Genomic DNA, 19489 nt, shown 5'->3' on the forward strand with positions numbered 1-19489 from the left:
TGTTCCTGTTCCATCAGCTCCCCAGACCCGTGCCAGATAAGGAACAGTTATTTAGGCAGAAAGACCATGCAGGTTACTCGTTTTATGTCATGCAATTTTGACACAATGCTGCTTCTCATTGCACATTAATTTTGTTTTACCACTGGAATAATTGGAATTGGAATAATATTGAATGTAAACAACTTACAGAGCTCTGACTTGACTTCTGCAGATTCATTTCGGCGTTGATAGTGTTGACACAGAAATGCAAAAATCTGAGTCTGAGGACGTGAACAGCTCCAGAACATCACGGGTTGCCATCTCGTAATTACGGTTACATGAACGCAGCATAAGCTCATTGTTTTGGTTCAGGAGGAACTGTAAAAGGCTGCTGTAGTTTGTTTACGGCGCCCCGTGACTGTGTGTCTTCAACTCTTCATCGCCTCATGCAACGTGCTGATGATGTGTGATGACTGATGATTGATGATCAGATCGAATGCAATGATTGGAAGAACATTTTTTGTTCCTGAGACTTCCACAAAAGATATATGTGAAGAGAGTTTCAACCAGTGTAACAAAAAGTGTTTATAAAAAAAATTGCCTACCCTACCTTTAATGCATTATTAATGTTAGTTATTAGTTAATGCACATTTGTTAAAGGGGTCATGAACTGGCTTTTTACATTTTTTTATATTATTGTCTGAGGTCAATTTATGACGTTCGCTTGGTTTTTACATTCAAAAGCATCAAAATTAATAAGTAATAGGCTATTTTCTACCCTGGTTTTGAGCCTAGCTCCTGAAACGCTCGGTTTTTATGGGCGTTCCGCATTGAAGACTTGGAAGTAAACGCCCACTGCCATGATTGGACAGTTTTGCATATTATAATGAGCTTCATGTGATGTGTGAATCGGTGCGTGGGGCTAAACAGGCAGTGTTGAAGTAGGCGTTGATCATCTTCTGCGGAGGTGGTGTTTGATACCCTTTGACCTCATAGATCCCCACTTTGAAAAACCTGTCGTTCGCTGTGCCTGGTGTCAATAAAAGCTTTTATTGGACTAACAAGGACGTTTTCAGTTCTGAAACTTGCAGGATATTCTTATAGTATGATGACCTCTTATGTCAAAAGCTCAAGGAAAATGTGATTTCTCAGTTCATCACCCCTATAATGTTAGTCAATAAAAATACATAGTTAATGTTGAGATTAATGGTGCTTTCGTCTGAGTTCGATTGACGAGAGTTCGGTTTGTTTGGATGATGTGAACTTGGGTGCGCACTAATGATGGGAAGTTCGGATAATTTTTACTGATTCTCTTGACTGATCTTGTTCATGAAAAATGAACAAATCTTTTTTCCGAGTCATTTCGTTCATTTAAGTGGCTTTAAATGTTATACTTTTAACAGGCAAATTCATTCGGAGATCGACTACTTTTGACTGACAAAATTCCAGCCACCGGAAACACAAACTGATAAAGTGAGTCGTACAAAACCTTTCTTTTTGGTAAACTTTGTGTACACAAACAATGTTCTCAATGCTGGAGTTCATGTGTAGAGCCCCTGGGGCCGGTTTCACAAAGCTATTTTAGACCGGTCTATAGTGTTAGACAAGTCTAAAATTTGCTCATAGACTAGTCTAATGCAAGTTAGACTGTTTCACAAAAATAAAGACTGACTTAATTTAGACCAAAAAAATTAGACACCTTACCCCCAGGCTAACTTAGGTCTAAGACTCTGTTACCTTGGCAACCAGCAGTAACAATCAGTTACAAACTGCCAAAAGAAAAGGGAAAATGGCTCATAATTTAAACATTTCTTCCAGTTATTACATTCCGTTACATAGTCAATGCGAGCAACGATCGACGCGCTCCCTTTCATAGTCTGAGCAGTGGACGCAAGCGTCACGGGCGATGCGTGAAATGCAATACACCGCTCATGCAACTGGGGGTAGTAGAGTCATAGCTCTGAACGCCCGTCTATTTCGCTTCAAACGCTCGCTTTATACGCGCGTCCTATTCGCCTTGGACGCGCGAATGGATTCAAAATGTTCAAGCGTCGAACTAGACGTGAATTTGACGCTCTATTCGCGTTTGGTGTGAATGCTGCATAATAACAGGCTGCGATGTCAAGATTGCAATGCTGAAGTGTGTGTGTGTGTGTGTGTGTGTGTGTGTGTGTGTGTCAGAGAGAGAGAGCACGGGCGCGATCGAACAATGGAAACATAAAAACATACGCCGTCATTTATACTCCTCCAACAAACACATATTTTCCGCTGGGGTAAACAGCACTGAGCGGTTGAATGCGCTTACTCGATCCGCCATGTTTTTTGTTTTGAAAAGTGTCTTATTTTACCCAGAATGCATTGCAGTGTAGTCCTACTTAAGATAGTCAGAGTCTTAAGTGCTTTGTGCAACGGTCTGATTTAGATGTCTATCTGAAGTCTGACTATCTACTATATCTAAGCCATAGTCAAAGTCTATCTTTGTGAAACCGGCCCCAGGTGATACTTCCAGCACAGTTTCATGTTGTGTCGAGCCTTCTTAGTGTTTTAAAAATAGTGATTTTGATGCTATCATAGAAGTGCCCCATTCACTCCCATTCAAAAGGCATTTTGACCTAAAGCGAAAATACGGTCAATCTTAAAAGTGGCGTTTCCATTCTAATTATGCTTTTACACGAAAGTTTGACTCGGGTAGATTAACAAACAGAGCCTAGGTTAAATTTTGGCGAGAGTTACCCTTTTTAAAAGGGTGGTTTGGGGTACGGTTCATGTCAACTCTGGTATGGTTCACTGCTCTGATATGGACGCAATCGTACTAAATTGCATAAATGAACTGCTACAGGGGATGGGAACGTTTTGCTGATTTAAGTGAAGTTGAGAAAGATCAACTGAAAAAGATTTGCAAATGTGCTTGTTTGTTGCAAGCAGTGTCATAAAGTGTGACCCATGCAGACTAACTCATGAACAGATGTTTTAATCATTGTTGTGTATACTCAACAAAAAGTAGTACTAAAAGAATTATTAATGGAATCATTAAATAACTGGAACCGCTACGTTAAATTGTTTATGATTCCCATCCTTGTTCTCCTCTCATTTGTAGTCCACGCAGTCTCAACAGACTTATTAATGCTGCTTTCGTGATGTTGTTGTGCCAGTGAGCTTTTCACAAAGTATGTAATCAAGGATTCTGTTGCAGGCAGGTCTAATTGGAGCGTTTTTTCAGCTGCCCGGCGTGCTCGTGTCGAGCGGTAAACATATGTCGGCTCTCTCTGCTGGGCCACGCGACGCTGTGAGATTTGGATTTTGCCTGTTGCAGTTTATGCTTGCCGCAGAATGTTTGTGTAATCTACTTAACTTCGCATGTCTCACCCCTTTGACCTATCAGACATGGCAACAGCATCTGTTGACGGACGTTTACTTTGCTCATGCCACTCTTCTCCGTCCTTTCGTTCTCCTCCCAGGTGATAATGTTACATTACTAATGCACTTGAACATCGACCAGCCCAGCGGCAACCAACCTCTTCAACATGCTCTGTGTGTTTTAATGTAGAGGATAGGAATGGATTTGTTTAGAGCTCTAGTGTTTGTTTCCGGGGAAAGTGGGATTTCACTGCAAACTAATGCACTCTTAGCCCTGAAGGGGACAAGGCTTTTCTTAATGTCCTTGATGCGGGCTGTCAACAATCGCCAGCACTTGCGCTCTCGTCTGTTTTTGCGCTGTTTCCTGTTTCCCTGTAAACCGTTTATTAAACAGGAGTTTTGACCTTTGCAAATGTTTCGATTTAATCGGAAGTGTATTTCTTACACTACTGCCTCAAAGTTTGGGGTTGGTAAAAACAGTAATACTGTGAAATATTATTACAATTTTCAGCATCATTACTCCAGTCTTCAGTGTCACATGATCCTTCAGAAATCATTCTAATGTGCAGATTTGATGCTCAAGAAACATTTCTTATCAATGGTGAAAGTAGTTGTGCTGCTTACATTTTTTTTTTTGCTGTTGTGTAAAAAACTTATTTTTTTCATGATTCTCTGATAAATAGAAAGTTCAAAAGAACAGCATTTATTTGGAGTAAACTTTTGTAGCTTTTGATCAATAATGTGTCCCCGTACATTGATTTTGTGAATTTAAAGCCTACATGCGTATCAAAGTAACTGGCATATATTCTAAATTGCATATACTTCAGTGCAAAATAATTGTTATTTTTGCTGTAAAGTCTTCTAAATTATCCGTTTGAGGTGAGGCTATGGATTAAATTCTGTAGACGCACTTTGCTCTATACAAAACATTGCTTTGCGGAAGGTAATGCCGTGTTTCCTGCTATCATGTTATCCTAAAAACACTGTTCTGTTGGAAACACTGTTGTTATGTCACATAACACTCTTCCTGTTATCCTCATGCAGACATCATGCGGATATATATATATATATATGCGGAAGAAGAAGTCTCTTATGCTCATCAAGCCTGCAGTTAAAACAAAAAAAAAACAAACAGTAATATTATGAAATATTATTACAATTTAAAATAATGGTTCTCTTTTTTAATATACTTTAAAATGTAATTTATTTTTGTGATGCAAAGCTGAATTTTCATCAGCAAGTACTCCAGTCTTTGGTGTCTTATGATCCTTCAGAAATCATTCTATGATGATTTGATACTCAGTTATTATCAATGATGGAAACAGTTGTGCTGTTTAATATATTTTTTTGGAATACTTTTTTCAGGATTCATTGAGTAAAACGTTAACAGCATTTATTCATAAAAACAGCATTTATTCAAAATAAAAACATTTCTAACAATATAAATCGTTACCATCACCTTTTATCAATTTAACGCATCCTTGTTGAATTAAAGTACTAATTTCTTAAAAAAAAAATAGTTATTGTTCCCAAACTTTTGAACGGTAGTGTATATTGTTACAAAAGATTTCTATTCTAAATAAATACAGTTCTTTTTAACTTTTTATTCATCAAATAATCCTGAAAAAAGTATCTCAGGTTATAAAAAAAATATTAAGCAGCACAACTGTTTCCAACATTGATCATAAATCATCATATTAGAATGATTTCTGAAGGATCATAAGACACCAAAGACTGGAGTACTTGCTGATGAAAATTCAGCTTTGCATCACAAAAATAAATTGCATTTTAAAGTATATTAAAAAAGAGAACCATTATTTTAAATTGTAATAATATTTCATAATATTACTGGGGGTTTTTTTTGTTTTTTTTTAACTGCAGGCTTGATGAGCATAAGAGACTTCTTTCAAAAACATTAAAAATAGTACTGTTTCCAAACTTTTGACTGGTACTGTATATATTATATATATATATATATATAATATATATATATATATATATATATATATATATATATATATATATAGCTGGTCTCAACATGAATTGCAAAATTTTTGATAATGCACAGTATTTTAATTTCCATGCACAACTCATGCAGTTTTCCACAATAAGATGAATTTTCTTGTGTTTTTAAATATTTTGTCAAATTGTATGATGCTTGCCACTACCAGTAAGAGTATTAGTTAATACACTAATACTCTACCAGTAAGAGTATTAGTTACACAGCTTTTTTTAATTGTTTTGAAGTAAATATTTTTAATCTGAATAGTCCTCTGTCATATGGGCCCCAAAAGAATAGCCTAGCTTTTTTGAATGCTTCATTTTCTTTTTTCTGCAACGGAGGATCTAGTCTTTAATTTGGATCTAAGCTTTGAAGACGTGTGGGTTGAAAATGTTGTAAGGGAGCTGACTGCCTTACAAAAATGGCTTTTACTTGTTGCTGAGGCCCTAATAAGTGAACCCTAGAGAGTCTGTTGGGGGTGGGTTAATTTGAGATGCCTATGGCAGGTCTGTTTGTTCTTTGTCTTCTATAACCCCGAGACCTTTTTTACTTGATACAATGTGTGTTTTGTAGGTGTGTGCGTGGTGCTAGCAAGCGAGTGAATCTAAAATGAGTAATAGTGAGTCATCTTATGGAAATCAGCTTGAAATATCAGCTTGAGGCTGTTTTGTGATCAAAACTATATGCTGTCAACAGGCACTGAATTCAGGAATTTCAGATAATCTGGACAATTCCTGTCCAAAAAAGAGGCCAAAACTCACATCGTTGTCATACCTAAGTTGAGTGCTGGAAGGGCTAGATCGTATATTGAACATTCACCATCATTTTGTTGTCAATATATGGCCTATGTTGGTCAATATTAAGGTTCGTTATATTGGTGCATGCATATACTGCAAGTAGATTTTAAATATAATTTCTTATGTTCATTTGGTGAAACAGTGTGGAAAACATGACTACTTTAAACAAAATTTTTACTTCTTGCATTAAACATTTTGTATCAGTTTGACAGTTATATTTGTATGACACTTAAATATCGAGATGTTTAACGTTTTTCACCAAACGGCTGAAAAATATACTGTAAAAAAACAAATTCTAGCTATATCACCCATCTTTAAGATCTGTTTTTGATCTGTTTATTTTTTTTTTGTCCCTTGCTGTCGTGATCAACTTCAATACCTTTTGCTCTTTTTCTCTTTTGAACTGTTTCATCACAATTTTCTCCTTCTTCGACGGCATCTCACAACTTCCTTTTGAGAAGCACCAGCTCTTTTAGTTGGTTAGAGATGTAAGAGGCTTCTGAGATTGTTACTAAGTGATTTATTTCCCCTCAGGTATGCTAACAAATGAAAAGGCAGCGGGTGGTCGGTGAGGAGTTGTCACGTTCACAGTCTTCAAACAGAATCACAGCCATAGCGAACGGCAGAACGGTCATGTTGCATTAGACACATTACAGGCTTTACATGTTTGTCGGAAGGCTAATACACAGTGACAAAGCATACAGCGTAACATTCTCTCACGCTGGCTGCTTTGCATGACGACAGTAGGAGAGATTGTGACCTGATGCAACCTTGAACAGAGAACAAGCTGGGGTTAGTTACATCTTTGCCTGTATTATTGGATATAAACACAATGGGCCTCTATTGAAGTAAAAATTTACATTCTGATATTTCCTCATATCATTCCAAACCCATAATAAAGGAATGATGTGACATAAGGATGAATAATTCCCTTTATATTTGACTTTTACCATTTAATTTACTTGGATATTGATCTATTTTACTACTAATGTGTTTTATGAATGGTATCAGTTTGTTTTAGAAACACATTTTTAAAGATAGTCCCATGCTACAGTAGCTTTACCTTCATTTCTGCATTGCACCATCCTAAATGACTGCATATTTGTGTGCTGATTAGATTTATAAATGATTGAATGTTAAGTGCATGCTTTTATTTGAGCTTCACGTTCACTGCAACCGTCACATGGTTTAACAACACAGGAAATTTCTTTGTTTGCAGTGGAATTTAATTCTTTGGAGATTCCCTTCCTACGCTTCCTGAACGAAGCGGATTTGTATGTCATCTGAGAGAGGAAGTGAAAGTGGTCCTCTAAACCTCCTAAACCTTTTGAAGTCTTTAAACGCCTTCTTATGCTGATCCTCAGATATGGGATTGGTTCATGAGGATAGGTGCTTACGAAAACTATTACAACCTGCCGCTAGTTCAGCTGAGATAAGACCACACTTTTCCCATATTAATCTTTTTATAGGTTTATCAGAATTAATGTTATCTCTTAATGTAAAAAAAAATGTCATGGGACATTATCGGCATAAGCATAAGAAATGTACTGTCTTTGCACAATAGTGAATAAGCATTTTAGCTGCTAATTAAACAAATGCCCTTTAACTAGAATACAGCCTGATGCTTGTGCAGTTTGTTCCTTACATTTTATTATTATTAATATTATTATTTAAAGACATTTTTTTAAATGGCCAGGACGGCCCTGTAGTTCAGGTTTTTACTTTCCCTGTAAACAGTTTTTTCTTTTCGAACCACATTTTAACATTAAACCTATTCTTAAAAGGTGTTTTTTTATTTAATATTTAAGTTTTTAGTTCTTAGTAGATACTTCATAAACACTTCTTTTTATTGTGTATGGTTATATCCGCTTTTTTGTCGTTATATTTATCCTTATTGAGCCCTGTTATTAGTGTCTAGACCCAGCTTTCTTCATGCATGTTTTTCCTGCACACTGAGCTTTGGCTGTTGGTCATGACAGACAGACGCAGGCCCTCTCCTAAACCCGGATCTGTTGAGCTCCTCACCCCTGATTGGGTTTGAGAATTAGCAAAGATTACTGACCATTGTTCTGAGGCCAGCGCTTGACTAGGATGTAATCTCCTCTAATTCCTGCCCGTGATTAGCTCCAAAGGACTCAATTAGATGGCCTGGTGATGGACGTTCATTAGCACTGTACATCAGAGCATCTCTGTGCTGACATATGTTTGCTACACATCTTTGCCACGGCCCTGTCTGGCAGATGGGTACTGGAATGAAGCGATGTGTGTTGCCCTCAGTAAAGGACCTTTTACGTTGCTGTTTGGGTTGGGTGAAGCGTTCCTGCCACAGGGAAATCATGCCAGACGGCCTGCGGCGAGCTACAGGCTCTGTGCGCTTCATCTGTGCCCCAGCTGCCCCCTTCATCGCTCCGCACTGTGCTTTGGCATCCATTTGGTCCGTGAGGAGCCTGAGCCTATTTTCAACTTCAGATTGAGGTGATCTGTTCAATAGCTGAAAGTCCACCGCTGAGACTCTAGTCTAGAGAAATGTCCCACCATTCAATAAAGCATGACCTTAGTAGGAAGAAAAGGGTTGGATTGCACCTTGCGCTTTTTGCAAATGTTTACAGCATTTGAGAATCTTTACTCTTTTAAAGGATTAGTTCACTTTCAAAAAAATGTTTGCGGATAATTTACTCACCCCGATGTCATCCAAGATATCCATGTCTTTCTCTCTTCAGTCGAAAAGAAATTAAGGTTTTTGAGGAAAACATTCCAGGATTTTTCTACACAGAATGGACTTCAATTGCAACCAACTATTCCAATGTTCAAAGAAGGTTCAAATGTCCGTCTCAGTGCAGCTTCAAAGTCTCGACACGATCCAAGTCCGAGAAATAAGGGTCTTATCTCGCGAAACGATCGGTCATAAAAAAAAAGAAAATATATATATATACTTTTTAACCACAAATGCTCGACATGTATCATCTCTGAGATGTGCCGTGCATTGTGTCATCATGTTGGAAAACGGTCAAATGATGACCCTTATTTCTCGACTGGGATCGTGTCGAGACTTTGGTTGCAATTGAAGTCCATTCTGTGTAGAAAAATCCTGGAATGTTTTCCTCAAAAACCTTAATTTCTTTTCGACTGAAGAAAGAAAGACATGAATATCTTGGATGACATCGGGGTGAGTAAATTATCAGAATTTTTTTTTGAAAGTGAACTAATCCTTTAAAAGAGTAAAGATTCTCAAATGCTGTCAAAAAAAGTGAACTAATCCTTTAACAAGCTGATATTGTCGAACGCTAATCTGAGATCTCTAAATGTCTTCATGCTCATGTTCAGGGGTCGGATTCATGATGTAGCCTGGATGCCAGCCGAACTTAGCCCCGCCCACAACATTTGAGGTTGGGAAGTTCGGTCTGGACTTGATCCGTTGTGGAGAAACTATGCTTGAACCAGAGCTGTTCGGACCAATCAAATTGTCAGGGCGGGCTTTATACGATGATGGACAGATGATCAACAGTAACGTAATCATCCACGTCACCAAAGAGCGCTTGGGTTGAATTCGTTTACAACAAAGATGACTGCCGCTGGAGAATTGAGATGTGTAGATTCCGCCATCGCGTCTGTTATAGAAGATATCAACAGCGCATTCATTTTAAAAGAGGAACAGAGAACCCCGATCAAGGCATTTGTCGATCTGAATGATGAATGAAGAACATGCGTCACTTACTCCGTTGCTCTGATTGGTTGTAGGTCTGTCCAATTGAGTGCAGAGGCATTTTCTTTCCTGGTTCAGTTGAAACACGCCCCTTAATCACAGCCCAATGGAGCGGTATCAGAATCTGAGTATGACGACGTCAGGCTACAATTATTGAGAAATTCTCTAAAAGTTCTCAAATATACTCTTAAGCACACATATTGATAACGCCTCCCCGATGCCTGCAAATTACATACCGTACAATATCCCCCCCACACCCGTGGTGTTAGCGCAATTCTGGTGTTGATGCAAGTTCTGGGAAATGGAGTCACAGCTAAAACATTTCAAAGGCTGTTTTGATTTCAACACAGCGTGATGTTAATCCATGATGCATGACGTTAATAACTGTCCTCAAGGGTGAAGGATGTCATTTTGTTTGGTGCCGCTACTGGAGAAATTACATGGTTCTCCTTGAAGAACCAATTTAGGGTTTTTCTTCATTCTGCAACCAGCCTTAGATGGAGCTGTTAGTGACTGCAAGGCTCATTGGACACATTAGTGTCTTTCAGCAGCTCAGTAAACAGAAGCTGCTCGTCCATTTTGATGTTTGTTTGAGTGCTGTGTTCAGCTCTGTTCAACTTGCCTTTGACATCCACTGCCTGAAGCCATTTATTGTCAAACAGTGTTCGCTTTGTCCGCTCTAGGACCAGAATGAGATGACTCTACTGGGATCTGGAAGAGGACACTTGGAAACGGAGGCCATTTAAGATTGTTGAATCAAGATTGGGTTTAAATGTTAGTTGGTTTGGTTCTACTTGTGGCCATGTGTTAATGCGTTAGATTTAGATGGTCAAAGTGGTCGTCGAGTGCAATAGTAAGGTTCTTGAAGTAAAAATCCCACACACTTTCTCCTAAACTGAATTTTATTTTTGTGTTGACAGCAATGGGCAAAATGTTCTCTTATTGCATGTTTCAGAATTGAGTCACCAATGCACTATCCCTAAGAATATCGACGGTACTAAATTCATACATGCCATAAAGTCAATGTGTTTTAAAATTTCATTAAAAAAAAAAAAATCGTTTGCTATAGCCAATTCCTGGAAGTACACTAGCCAATCCTGAAGAGAAATCGTCCAATCAGAGAAGCTGCTGTTACCATGGAAATGACTTGCAGTGCCCAATCCCATGAAGCATTGCAAATTGCTAAATAGTCAGTGTCTTTACACAATCAAACAACACATTTGAATGTCATGCAATAAACTTAAAATATATATAACATTTTCCACTAATAATCAATAACTGTAAGTTTTGTAACATTTCATGTGATTACACCATTTGCAATACTTGATGGGATGCTTAGTTCATTGTCTCATTAAAGACATTAAGTCTTACACCATTTGTGTTTTTTCATATTTTTTATATATACAGTACATATATATAATAGCATTGCTGCTTTTTAAATAAGCAACAAGCCGAGTATCAGAGGTTTTTATTTAATCCTAAGAAGCTTTTTTTAAGATGACATGGTTATATATTGGGCTTTGCCATAATCTCCCCAGTAAAATATATTTTTAGTTTCAGTTTCATGCAGGCTTGTGTTGCTTTAAAACAAATTCAATTTTCACAGTTACTGGAGAGACAATTAGGGTGAAAAAAGGCCTAATGTATTTTGGCTAAAGTGTCATCAGTCTGAGCCAAAAGGAATAAACCAGAGGTGTCTTTTTTTTCTAAGGTAATGCTACTAAACAGTTTTGTGGACAGTTTACATCCCCCTCAGCCAGTGTTTTCCAACTCACTACATCTCATCCGGCGACCTCCCTTTCTCTATCCTTCAGTTCCTGCCAACAGTGAAGGAAGCCTCTCCCTGTCCCTGAGGAGTGCTGGGATACATCTGTTGAAGAGAGGGCATGTTTGAGCAAAACCACTCTAGATGATCTAATATAGATGGCTTGAATACTGTCTGTGGAGTTTGAGAGCACACCATGCAAGGCGACGTGTGGGTTGTTCCATACCCCTATTGCTTTTGAATGAAGTGCCTAAGTGATGTGTCAGTTCTGCCTAATTTTCTGTTTTATTCCTTGTTCCCTGCACAGCAAGTTCAAACCGCTTGGAGCTCTGTGTTTTTCTCGCTCTTAAAGGCCTCCGTGGCTTCAACAAGTCCTTTTGGCAGCGTTCAGCAGAAGCAGCAGGCAATACACGCAGTGCCTGCCAAAACACAGGATTCTGCCTAATGTGGCAAATCAACAAGACTCCCCTCATAACCACCATATTCAGTGCTTTTTTATTGATGGATATATGCAGGTGGGGTTGCTTTTTTTTTGGTTATGGTATATATCACAATATATATAGTTATTTTTTGGCAGGAAATTCAACCTCAAAATGTTTTCTTAAATATTTAAATTCTTAATCATTTTAATAAAATGTATACATATTATTTCATAAAACATACATTCTACATTTATTCAAAAAAAATATTGATTTATTATACGTGACTGGGCATCTACTATTTACATTATTCATTTATTTAATTTCATTAATTTTTTAATTACAATATATTTTTTTTATTTTATGGAATTTATTTATACTTATTAAAAATGATATACATATTTAAATTATTAATACTTTTTAAAAAATTACATGTAATTTTATTTATTATTCTTTCTAAATTGTAGGTATTTTTTTACACATCGGCATCTACATATTATTATTACTACAATACAATACAATACAATTGTTTAATAATTACATTGTATATAATAAATATATTTTATATATATATTTCGTTTTTTTTTTAGTTTTAATATATATAGTTTTTAAAAATGTTTATTTATTTATTAAACATTGCCCATCTAACAGTTTTGTGTCATGCAGCGGTGCAATTTTAAAATATCCGACCTCAGGCAGAAAACTACTCCGCCAGCTACTGAAAGAGTCCATCATTGGTGGAAGTTTGCAGGGTAGACTATAATGTTCGCAAAGCGATTTAAAAAATGTGTCAAGTCTTAAATCCAGGTCTCAGTTCTGCAAGGGCAAATCTCTGAAGAGCCACCTTTCTTGATACTGGAATGCCATTGCATATCCATTTTGTCACGGTCCAGACGGAGGGATGGGGAGAGTTTGCACACACCGTGTTTAGAGGCGGTCGCTGCATTCATCATTCACACGACTTGTCCTATATTCTAACCTCTAGAGGAAACTCTGCTCGATACAACCCACTTCCCTCATTTGCATTTACCTTGCATCATATTTTGAAGCCGGTTTCCTCAACACTGTTCATTCTCAACTATAATGACAGGATTTTTTTTTAAAGCCCAGGGTTTACTCAAATCTGAGTCACTTGTTTACCCGCAAGGGAAATTTATGAGGTAGATCTAAAACAGCTTTCGGTGAGGCAGCCTCTATCGAGGTGACAGTGACAGCTTGCTGATTGCTTCTGCACTGCCTGACTTTCTATACATTTACGCTTTAGTCCCAATTCAACTGATTTATTTAAATTATTGTGCATTGTAAACAATTCCTGCACTGTTTTTGTGAGTCGAAGCAATAATTCAAACCACTTTTGCTGCCAGCTTTTCCTGGTGGCCACTTCTTTGATCCACATAGCTGACATCCATCAAACCTGCAGGCATTCATTTTCCTCAATGCACTGGACTGAATGGGAGGGCTGGATCAGCAGGAAAAAGGTCAGATTTGTCAGTTGTATGCTGTAGCTTTGTTTGTTATCGGCATCTAACGTGTTGCACAAACTTTCTCAGGCTGGAAGGCATGACAGTGATAGACACCAACCGTACTGTCAACGGTTTGTGCAATTGCGGCTGGGTTTTAAACAAAGTTCGGCTTTGTGTTTGACTGTATTTGTTGATGCTTTTGCATTGACGTTATAACACAAAAGCATTTGGGGCAAGTCTTTTCATGGCAGCACCAGGTGCAACCACACAACCTGTACTTGCAATCGGAGGATTCAACACGGTTTTGAGAAACCAGTTGAATGTATGCAAATCACGCAGACACATTTATTTTTTCCAGACTTGAGTTCTCGCCCGATTTGCTGTATGAAAGCTACGATGCATCCACCATAAATGATCTACATCTCAGCTGCATTGTCATGCTGCTGCAAGCTGTGTCAGTGTGCTGTGGCAAAGATGACGTGCTTAGACTGCAGGGTACAACCCTCCCTCCTCTCACACAGCCTGTGGTCTCTGCTGAGACCAGGAGAAATCAGTCAGAAGCATTTGTGGCACAGTTTGAGCATTTTCATATGTAGAAAAGAGGATGAAAGGCTGTGAGATCTCTTTGGCTTCACTCGGCATCCCGATTTATGCACAGGCATATTTGCTTTTTATTTTTTTTCATGGGTACTCGTATCCGCTGAACCGTTTTATTCCCCAGGTGAGCACAGCGGGGATGATCTTTCCTGAGATCTCACCATTACCACAGTAATGAACAGCATAGAGAGCAAGTGCAGCTGAATCACCCGCTACTTGCATAATAAACACAAACTAAGTTTGCAAAATTATACGGTGTGATACTGCAGTTTTGCAAACAACAGAATAATTTAATGAAGTATCTCAGTTATGAGTCAGAATCCTCTCGAATGCATCCGTAAGAATAATTATGGATTATGGGTCCTTTTCACAGACCGATGACACGTTTCCACACATTATAAATCTAGAAATGTTTTTTTTTTACATATAAAAAAAAAATTGAGAAAAAAAAAGTAAATTTGTAAGACAATACTTTGTGACCTTGGCATTACATTTAAAAAAACAAAAAACAATTTAACAAGTGTTTCTAACAAAGGCTGAGGGAGCAACGGTAAAAATTCAGCATCTTTTTTTGTTCTGACCACTGCAATCGAGCTCTCGATTATTATTTTTCCACATTTGGTAAGAGATAGAAACACTATTATGGATTTTATCTTTTGCTGTTGGATCAAATGTGAACACATAAACCATATATGTTTTCAATAGAAGGTTGCTCAACTGTGACGACTTCTACTGAGAACCCTGGAAATGTGAATAACGTCCATTATATAACAAGTTGTTCTAACTCTCTCTACTTCATATTTTGTTTGGATAGAACATGATCTAAAGATTGTCTTTGACTTTTGAGCTCATTGGTTTGGATCTTTTCACACCTGGCGTTGTCACGCCTGGCTCGTTTGGAGCGTTGTGTTAACCTGGTGTGTTTTCTCCCTTGGTTCGTTCGATTAGACATATATGAACACGGCAATTGCGCTCGTATCCACACCAAAACAATCGCTCCAAGATCGCCTGAACAAGGTGATCTTGGCCCGATTGAAAACGAACTCTGGAGCGGTTCGGTTCCCTGTTTCGGAACAAAGCAAACAGTCTACAGTCTAAAAACGTCCTTAAAGGGATACTTCACCGATTAGCATTAAGCTTTGAATCAGTAGAAACCCGGTGGTATTTTCGAATGACCGTGCTTCCCTCCCTCATGTCCCCCTGAGACGAGAGATTTCTGTATTGTGTGTCTGGAAAAAAAACTCAGATGACTCAAAAATCGTAATTTATCATCATCATCATCGAAGGCTTTTTTGTCCAGAGGCGAGAGACTACAGCCAGTAGGAGGAGCTCGTCCCGCATGTGTTCAACCCGCCCATAGGGGGATCTCACGATAAAACGCCATCTTTTCAGTTCCGAGTCGACTAGTGCTAGTTATATAATTTCTTCCGACACTGCCCTCTGTAACCGGTAGGCGTGGCTTGGGAGTGGCCACATAGAGCAGCGAAGCAAGTGCATTCTGGGAGTTGTTGTCTTTCATCCACAAATACATTTTCTGGCTTTTCTCAGTCTAGAAGGCACCAACTTCTAAAATAATTTCACATTTCTACTACATAAATGACCCAATTTAAATGCACATTCATCTTTACAGCGGTGAAGTATCCCTTTAAAGCCAATTGTAAATTTGGCGTGAAAGTCTGATTTGTTGTTGTTCTTAAAGCCATTTGAGTGACTCAGACGAAGGACTCTGAAACACCGGGGTTGATCATGGAGCTGTTCGTATTTGCATTTGCAGGTTTTGGATGCAATGAGTAAATGCTAAACAGTAGCTTCCTATAGAGACTTAATGAAATTTAATAAATTAAGAAACACTTAATCATTTACTGATAAACAATAGAATGTCTGGTACACTAATGCTGCCGAATCGAGCAGAAATCACACCACATGTATTACGTTTGGTGGTTACGTTACAATGCGAGCCAACTCTAGCGCCACATCTATTGTGTAAGAACACCCTTTTTAGTAGGAGAAGGTTTCATGGTGATGGGTGTTTTTTTATTAATTCAGATATCTTGAGTTGACATCAGAAACAACTTGTAGTTATGTCTAGCAAACAGACATGTTTTGTCCTTGCAAGTTATTCATGGCGATGGCCAAATGACTCACATGTGGCCACTATGCTTATGATTCATGTTTGTTATATGTGGTTGAGTTGGTTTGATTGGACCCTGTTAAAGAAGGAGTGCAGATGACACATTTGCTGTCCTCTTCAGATGTGATTTACTCACGAGTCATAAAGAGAGATGACAGAACCAGCCTTGTCCACCCAGGCTGTTTATTACTTCGGATCCTGCTGCCTTGCAGAATTATGACACCAGCGCGTACAAGGTTAGGCCAAAGTGTCCTTGATTGTGTACCCTTCGGGCTGATGAGTGCTGTAGTTGGATTATTTGGCAAACTATTTCCTCATAGCATCAAATTGCCGTGCGAGTCAGTGGTTCTGCATTTTGTGTCATCTGAGTGATGGAGGTGTTTTTCAGGAATGAAAAGATGTTCACCATCTAATAACCCTGTGCAAGTTTCTTGGTTTTCACTCGAGGTTCATCAATAATGACTTCAAACTGCTCTACTTGGAATGCATTTGTTCTCAGGGTTTGAACTTGGGATGCGTGAAGTATCTTGAGCACGCCTGCCGCATTTCATAATTTATGCACCCTTGATTATCTCCTTCACTCTCATCAGTGCCAGCAGTTAGAACGTATCTTTAGCTCATAGGCAGGTGGTGGTTTAATGAACCTTTGAGGGAGTTTATTGAACGTACAATGGAGCTCAACTGTAGGGTTTCTGAAGCAAAAACGCAATTCAAAATCTCTTGCGAAAGCTTCTTTGTAATAACAGCTAAACTTTAGAAGATTGATGCTAAATACTTCCAGAAAAGTCTTTGTATTTGTTTGCTTGCCAATTTTCCAGTCAGAGAGGTTGCTGTCGCGGTTATAATGGAAATCAAAAGCTTTGCAAATTAGGTTTGTGGTGAGTTTTTGCAGGGTAGCGTGGACTAGCTAGATAACATAATCTGATTGAGGGGAAGAGTAGTTCATTCATTCTTTCTTAAAGGGACAGAACATCCAAAAATCATACAATGAATGTGGATATGGACTAACAACAGCCATGGTTAGTGGTCACCATTCACTTTCATTACATGGTAAATAGCATCGTGAACATCCTGTTTTTGTTCCAAGCCAGAAAGGTATGGAAAGACATGAGGATAAGTAAATTATTTGGAGATTTACATAGTTTTGTTCTGATTTTCAAATATATTTGGCTTTGTCTCATATATATAATTAATTCAGAGTTGTTGGATTGGTGTCTTTCTGAAATGCATGTGAAGAAAATGAAAAATTATTATATAATTAATTCAGAGTTGTTCTTTTGAATATGCAGCTCAAATGCAAAGATGAGTCAAGTCTGAGTGAAATAAGTTCTAGTCTTGCAATCGGCCTTCGATGAACCTCTTCCCCCTGCTGTGTGGAATCCTGGGGAAATGTCATGTCAGACTTCCTCTCGCCCGCTCAGACTGATATAAACGTGGGCCGCCTCTGACCTCCAGTGCTCTGTGCTCTCCATGCAGCTAAAACCAGCACACTCAGTCCTTTGTTCAGACATTTTGAGTGTGTGCTAACTTGATTTGCTGCAAAAATGATTCAGTTGCAGGCTCTGTGCCGAAACACATTTTTTTTAAAGAAGTTGTTAGTTCTCTGAATACACTTTTTAAAGGTGGAGGTAAATGGCACATACAAAATATATGGTCTATAATGATACAATAACCATTTGCGTTTTACTCCTGAAGTGCACCGGCTGGTTATGTTGCTTTAACTTGATGCATTAAAGACTGCTCTCATCTATCAGGTATGCATACTGAAACCAGGCGGTTTGGATGCTGGGAAGGGCATTTATATACGTGTAGAGCACAGACAGCATTTCCCTGAAGTAATGAGCTTTATAAAGAAAGTAATTGTATTCTCTGCTCCTCGTCCTGGATATAATTGGGAACTATTTCAATGCTCACATGTATTTGAGTCTAATAGCTGTCAGATAATACCGCCGAACATATTGTGTATTTTCCGAACATATTCACTTTTTAAATGTTAGTGAACTAGGTCGTTAAAATATAGTGTGAGAAATGGATTCCAACAGCATTTCATAGTCATATTGTTCATTTTCAATGAATCACCTCTATCAAAACAACGTGGTGCTGGAATGTCAGATGAATATGTTTTTCAGGATAATCTTGTTTATAAAATATGTGGCCTGGACTCATTGGTGTTTATTTCCATCTGGAACAATAAGAGCATGAGTTATTGGTGTTTCTTGAGGCTAGCATCAAGTATTGCTCACACACTTTAGCATTAGAGTCAAATCCCTAACCTTACGTATTAAACTTCTTTGTGTAATGGCCCTGTTATGTCACGGCGTATTAAAGAGAGCCCCAAAATGACATTTATTATTTGAATTTCGTAAAAAAATCGACATATTTTAAAATTTACTTCATATTAAAAGTAACAAAGCACCAAGCTTTTTGTGATTTATTGGATGGCAGGCTCGCTACAAATGTTTAGTGACGTTTAGTGAACAGAAAACAGCACAGACTAAAAGATTTTAGATTTTAAGAAACCATGTTACCGATTAAAATCAAGAAAGTAAGATTGTCAAACCAGAGCTAGTGTCCACACAGCTGACATGTTTAACTGTTGTAGCTTATCCACGTTTTACATGAAACAGACACTAAACACAGTCAAAATTTCAGGCACTGATTGCGGCCCTCCGAAACCATTTTGGCTCAAAACCGAAGATTTTCAGTAGCCGAAATTTCGGTGCATCCCTAATTATTATTATTATTATTATTATTATTATTATTATTTTATAGCCACATTGATATATGAATTACAATATGATACTTTTCCCCAAATTGTGCAGCCCTATGTTATATATTAATATATGTATTTTATTCAGATGAGCTCTGGCTCTGGTGTATTGTAAAGGGGCTGGTGCATTTTGCCTGTTCTTATTCTGCCTCCAGGCGAGCAAACATGGCCTGTCGTCCCAGTTCTGCCACGTCCACTGCAGCAGAGACCCACTTTCCCTGACACGGACCTCTCTGGAAACTCACTGTTTATTTATTAATTTCTGCTCTTTTTTTTTTTTTCTTTTTTTTTTGCCTGTAACTATAAAAGCCACCGTTCTCTGTACCTTTCTTACAATTTGAAACTTCCAGTCTAGATCAAAACCATGCATGAAAAGATTGAATTATAGTAATATAGGTTATTTCAGTCATAAAGTTTTTTTTTTTAAACCAGATATCAGCATTTAGGAAGCTACATAGAAGTTGAAGATATTAAGTCAATGTTGAATAAAATTGAAATCATTCTCA

The 19489-nt window shown here is 38.0% G+C and overlaps 1 protein-coding gene across 2 annotated transcripts in view; it reads left to right on the top strand.

Annotated features, from left to right (window-relative positions):
* The window catches only part of trim62.1 (tripartite motif containing 62, tandem duplicate 1), a 47625-nt gene that overhangs the window by 10840 nt on the left and 17296 nt on the right, over nucleotides 1-19489 (top strand). The window lies entirely within an intron of this gene.

This window comes from Abramis brama (assembly GCF_963993115.1).
Source record: "Abramis brama genome assembly, chromosome: 23".
NCBI lineage: Eukaryota > Metazoa > Chordata > Actinopteri > Cypriniformes > Leuciscidae > Abramis > Abramis brama.